The 6,219-nt window shown below is 40.1% G+C and overlaps 1 long non-coding RNA gene across 1 annotated transcript; it reads left to right on the top strand.

Annotated features, from left to right (window-relative positions):
- Positions 1–2,537: 2,537 nt before the first annotated feature.
- Positions 2,538–3,501, top strand: LOC139748530 (uncharacterized). The gene is made up of 3 exons (XR_011712718.1): positions 2,538–2,901; positions 3,097–3,229; positions 3,425–3,501. It is a non-coding gene; the product is annotated as an uncharacterized lncRNA (long non-coding RNA).
- Positions 3,502–6,219: the final 2,718 nt, after the last annotated feature.

The raw sequence follows: 6,219 nt of genomic DNA, 5'->3' as shown, positions 1-6,219 counted from the left end.
AAAGGGCCTTTGGCGGCTCCAAAGGGGATTTAAAGTAAACCGTTAATTTGTCTTTTTATTTTTGGATGACATCATGCAAGTGTATTGGACTTTGGCACCCCTAAACGGTCTTTTAAGTAAACTTTTGATTTGTCTCTTTCCCTTCAGATGGCAGTATTCCCCTGTAAAGGCCTTTGAAGACGCCAAAGGGGAATTTAGATTAATTCTTCAATTTTCCTCTTAAAATTTTGGATGCCTCCACGCAATTGTCTTGCCCTTTGGCATCCCCAAAGTGGCATTAAAGTAAGCTTTCCAAATGTTTCTTTCCCGTTTGATGCCTCTATGCCCCTGTAATTGCCTTTGGCTGCGCCAAAGGGGATTTAAAGTAAACCGTTAATTTCTCTTTTTATTTTTGGATGCCACCATGGAACTGTATTGGACCTTGGCACCCCTAAACGTTCTTTTAAGTAAACTTTTAAATTGTCTCTTTCCCTTCAGATGCCAGTATTCCGTTCTAAAGGCCTTTGAAGACGCCAAAGGGGCTTTAGATTAATCCTTCAATTTTCTCTAAATTTTAGGATTTCTCACCGCAATTCTCTTGCCGTTTGGCATCCACAAAGTGGCATTAAAGTAAGGTTTCCAAATGTTTCTTTCCCTTTTGATGCCTCTATGCCCCTGTAATTGCCTTTGGCGGCGCCAAAGGGGATTTAAAGTAAACCGTTTATTTGTCTTTTTATTTTTGGATGCCACCATGCAACTGTATTGGACCTTGGCACCCGTAAACGGTCTTTTAAGTAAACTTTTAAATTGTGTCTTTCCCTTCAGATGCCAGTATTCCGCTGTAAAGACCTTTGAAGACGCCAAAGGGGATTTAGATTGATCCTTCAATTTTCCTCTAAATTTTAGGATGCCTCACCGCAATTCTCTTGCCCTTTGGCATCCCCAAAGTGGCATTAAAGTAAGCTTTCCAAATGTTTCTTTCCCTTTTGATGCCTCTATTCCCCTGTAATTGCCTTTGGCGGCTTCAAAGGGGATTTAAAGTAAACCGTTAATTTGTCTTTTTATTTTTGGATGACATCATGCAACTGTATTGGACTTTGGCACCCCTAAACCGTCTTTTAAGTAAACTTTTGATTTGTCTCTTTCCCTTCAGATGCCAGTATTCCCCTGTAAAGGCCTTTCAAGACGCCAAAGGGGATTTAGATTAATCCTTCAATTTTCCTCTAAATTTTGGATGCCTCCACGCAATTCTCTTGCCCTTTGGCATCCCCAAAGTGGCATTAAAGTAAGCTTTCCAAATGTTTCTTTCCCTTTTGATGCCTCTATGCCCCTGTAATTACCTTTGGCGGCGCCAAAGGGGATTTAAAGTAAACCGTTAATTTGTCTTTTTATTTTTGGATTCCACCATGCAACTGTATTGGACCTTGGCACCCCTAAACGGTCTTTTAAGTAAACTTTTAAATTGTCTCTTTCCCTTCAGATGCCAGTATTCCCCTGTAAAGGCCTTTGAAGACGCCAAAGGGGATTTAGATTAATCCTTCAATTTTCCTCTAAATTTTTGGATGCCTCACCGCAATTCTCTTGCCCTTTGGCATCCCCAAAGTGGCATTAAAGTAAGCTTTCCAAATGTTTCTTTCCCTTTTGATGCCTCTATGCCCCTGTAATTGCCTTTGGCGGCTCCAAAGGGGATTTAAACTTATCCGTTAATTTGTCTTTTTATTTTTGGAAGACATCATGCAACTGTATTGGACTTTGGCACCTCTAAACGGTCTTTTAAGGAAACTTTTAATTTGTCTCTTTCCCTTTAGATGCCACTATTCCCCTGTAAAGGCCTTTGAAGACGCCAAAGGGGATTTAGATTAATCCTTCAATTTTCCTCTAAAATTTTGGATGCCTCACCGCAATTCTCTTGCCCTTTAGCTTCCCCAAAGTGGCATTAAAGTAAGCTTTCTAAATGTTTCTTTCCCTTTTGATGCCTCTATGCCCCTGTAATTGCCTTTGGCGGCTCCAAAGGGGATTTAAAGTAAACCGTTAATTTGTCTTTTTATTTTTAGATAACATCATGCAAGTGTATTGGACTTTGGCACCTCTAAACGGTCTTTTAAGTAAACTTTTGATTTGTCTCTTTCCTTTCAGATGCCAGTATTCCCCTGTAAAGGCCTTTGAAGACGCCAAAGGGGATTTAGATTAATCCTTCAATTTTCCTCTAAATTTCTGGATGCCTCACCGCAATTCTCTTGCTCTTTGGCATCCCCAAAGTGGCATTAAAGTAAGCTTTCCAAATGTTTCTTTCCCTTTTGATGCCTCTATGCCCCTGTAATTACCTTTGGCGGCTCCAAAGGGGATTTAAAGTAAACCGTTAATTTGTCTTTTTATTTTTGGATGCCACCATGCAACTGTATTGGACTTTGGCACCCCTAAACGGTCTTTTAAGTAAACTTTTAATTGTCTCTTTCCCTTCAGATGCCAGTATTCCCTGTAAAGGCCTTTGAAGACGCCAAAGGGGATTTAGATTAATCCTTCAATTTTCCTCTAAATTTTTGGATGCCTCACGCAATTCTCTTGCCCTTTGGCATCCCCAAAGTGGCATTAAAGTAAGCTTTCCAAATGTTTCTTTCCCTTTTGATGCCTCTATGCCCCTGTAATTGCCTTTGGCGGCGCCAAAGGGGATTTAAAGTAAACCGTTAATTTGTCTTTTTATTTTTGGATGCCACCATGCAACTGTATTGGACCTTGGCACCCCTAAACGGTCTTTTAAGTAAACTTTTAAATTGTCTCTTTCCCTTCAGATGCCAGTATTCCCCTGTAAAGGCCTTTGAAGACGCCAAAGGGGATTTAGATTAATCCTTCAATTTTCCTCTAAATTTTAGGATGCCTCACCGCAATTCTCTTGCCCTTTGGCATCCCCAAAGTGGCATTAAAGTAAGCTTTCCAAATGTTTCTTTCCCTTTTGATGCCTCTATGCCCCTGTAATTGCCTTTGGCGGCTCCAAAGGGGATTTAAACTTAACCGTTAATTTCTCTTTTTATTTTTGGAAGACATCATGCAACTGTATTGGACTTTGGCACCCCTAAACGGTCTTTTAAGGAAACTTTTAATTTGTCTCTTTCCCTTCAGATGCCAGTATTCCCCTGTAAAGGCCTTTGAAGACGCCAAAGGGGATTTAGATTAATCCTTCAATTTTCCTCTAAAATTTTGGATGCCTCACCGCAATTCTCTTGCCCTTTGGCATCCCCAAAGTGGCATTAAAGTAAGCTTTCCAAATGTTTCTTTCCCTTTTGATGCCTCTATGCCCCTGTAATTGCCTTTGGCGGCTCCAAAGGGGATTTAAAGTAAACCGTTAATTTGTCTTTTTATTTTTGGATGACATCATGCAACTGTATTGGACTTTGGCACCCCTAAACGGTCTTTTAAGTAAACTTTTGAATTGTCTCTTTCCCTTCAGATGCCAGTATTCCCCTGTAAAGGCCTTTGAAGACGCCAAAGGGGATTTAGATTAATCCTTCAATTTTCCTCTAAATTTTGGATGCCTCACCGCAATTCTCTTGCCCTTTGGCATCCCCAAAGTGGCATTAAAGTAAGCTTTCCAAATGTTTCTTTCTCTTTTGATGCCTCTATGCCTCTGTTATTGCCTTTGGCGGCTCCAAAGGGGATTTAAACTTAACCGTTAATTTCTCTTTTTATTTTTAGAAGACATCATGCAACTGTATTGGACTTTGGCACCCCTAAACGGTCTTTTAAGGAAACTTTTAAATATTCTCTTTCCCTTTAGATGCCACTATTCCCATGTAAAGGCCTTCAAAGACGCCAAAGGGGATTTAGATTAATCCTTCAATTTTCCTCTAAATTTTTCGATGCCTCACCGCAATTCTCTTGCCCTTTAGCTTCCCCAAAGTGGCATTAAAGTAAGATCTCCAAATATTTCTTTCCCTTTTGATGCCTCTATGCCCCTGTAATTGCCTTTGGCGGCAACAAGGGGGATTTAAAGTAAACCGTTAATTTGTCTTTTTATTTTAGATGACATCATGCAACTGTATTGGACTTTGGCACCTCTAAACGGTCTTTTAAGTAAACTTTTGATTTGTCTCTTTCCCTTCAGATGCCAGTATTCTCCAGTAAAGGCCTTTGAAGACGCCAAAGGGCATTTAGATTAATCCTTCAATTTTCCTCTAAATTTTTGGATGCCTCACCGCAATTCTCTTGCCCTTTGGCATCCCCAAAGTGGCATTAAAGTAAGCTTTCCAAATGTTTCTTTCCCTTTTGATGCCTCTATTCCCCTGCAATTACCTTTGGCGGCTCCAAAGGGGATTTAAAGTAAACCGTTAATTTCTCTTTTTATTTTTTGGATGACATCATGCAACTGTATTGGACTTTGGCATCCCTAAACGGTCTTTTAAGTAAATTTTTGATTTGTCTCTTTCCTTTCAGATGCCAGTATTCCCCTGTAAAGGCCTTTGAAGACGCCAAAGGGGATTTAGATTAATCATTCAATTTTCCTCTAAATTTCTGGATGCCTCACCGCAATTCTCTTGCTCTTTGGGATCCCCAAAGTGGCATTAAAGTAAGCTTTCCAATGTTTCTTTCCCTTTTGATGCCTCTATGCCCCTCTAATTACCTTTGGCGGCTCCAAAGGGGATCTAAAGTAAACCGTTAATTTGTCGTTTTATTTTTGGATGCCACCATGCAACTGTATTGGACCTTGGCACCCCTAAACGGTCTTTTAAGTAAACTTTTAAATTGTCTTTCCCTTCAGATGCCAGTATTCCGCTCTAAAGGACTTTGAAGACGCCAAAGGGGATTTAGATTAATCCTTCAATTTTCCTCTAAATTTTAGGATGCCTCACCGCAATTCCTTCTCCCTTTGGCATCCCCAAAGTGGCATTAAAGTAAGCTTTCCAAATGTTTCTTTCCCTTTTGATGCGTCTATGCCCCTGTAATTGCCTTTGGCGGCCTCAAACGGGATTTGAATTTAACCGTTAATTTCTCTTTTTATTTTTGGAAGACATCATGCAACTGTATTGGACCTTGGCACCACTAAACGGTCTTTTAAGGAAACTTTTAGTTTGTCTCTTTCCCTTTAGATGCCATAATTCCCCTGTAAAGGCCTTTGAAGACGCCAAAGGGGATTTAGATTAATCCTTCAATTTTCCTCTAAATTTTTGGATGCCTCACCGCAATTCTCTTGCCCTTTAGCTTCCCCAAAGTGGCATTAAAGTAAGCTTTCCAAATGTTTCTTTCCCTTTTGATGCGTCTATGCCCCTGTAATTGCGTTTGGCGGCTCCAAAGGGGATTTAAAGTAAACCGTTAATTTGTCTTTTTATATTTAGATGACATCATGCAACTGTATTGGACTTTGGCACCTCTAAACGGTCTTTTAAGTAAACTTTTGATTTGTCTCTTTCCCTTCAGATGCCAGTATTCCCCTGTAAAGGCCTTTGAAGACGCCAAAGGGCATTTAGATTAATCCTTCAATTTTCCTCTAAATTTTTGGATGCCTCACCGCAATTCTCTTGCCCTTTGGCATCCCCAAAGTGGCATTAAAGTAAGCTTTCCAAATGTTTCTTTCCCTTTTGATGCCTCTATTCCCCTGCAATTGCCTTTGGCGGCTCCAAATTGGATTTAAATTAAACCGTTACTTTCTCTTTTTATTTTTGGATGACATCATGCAACTGTATTGGACTTTGGCACCCCTAAACGGTCTTTTAAGTAAATTTTTTATTTGTATCTTTCCTTTCAGATGCCACTATTCGCCTGTAAAGGCCTTTGAAGACGCCAAAGGGAATTTAGATTAATCCTTCAATTTTCCTCTAAATTTCGGGATGCCTCACCGCAATTCGCTTGCTCTTTGGCATCCCCAAAGTGGCATTAAAGTAAGCTTTCCAAATGTTTCTTTCCCTTTTGATGCCTCTATGCCCCTCTAATTACCTTTGGCGGCGCCAAAGGGGATTTAAACTAAACCTTTGATTTGTCTTTTTATTTTTGGATGCCACCATGGAACTGTATTGGACTTTGGCACCCCTAAACGGTCTTTTAAGTAAACTTTTAAATTGTGTCTTTCCCTTCAGATGCCAGTATTCCGCTGTAAAAGCCTTTGAAGACGCCAAAGGGGATTTAGATTAATCCTTCAATTTTCCTCTAAATTTTAGGATGCCTCACCGCAATTCTCTTGCCCTTTGGCATCCCCAAAGTGGCATTAAAGTAAGCTTTCCAAATGTTTCTTTCCCTTTTGATGCCTCTATG

This window comes from Panulirus ornatus, unplaced genomic scaffold (assembly GCF_036320965.1).
Source record: "Panulirus ornatus isolate Po-2019 unplaced genomic scaffold, ASM3632096v1 CTG_6384_pilon, whole genome shotgun sequence".
Lineage (NCBI taxonomy): Eukaryota > Metazoa > Arthropoda > Malacostraca > Decapoda > Palinuridae > Panulirus > Panulirus ornatus.
This window is presented reverse-complemented; position numbering and strand designations above follow the sequence as displayed.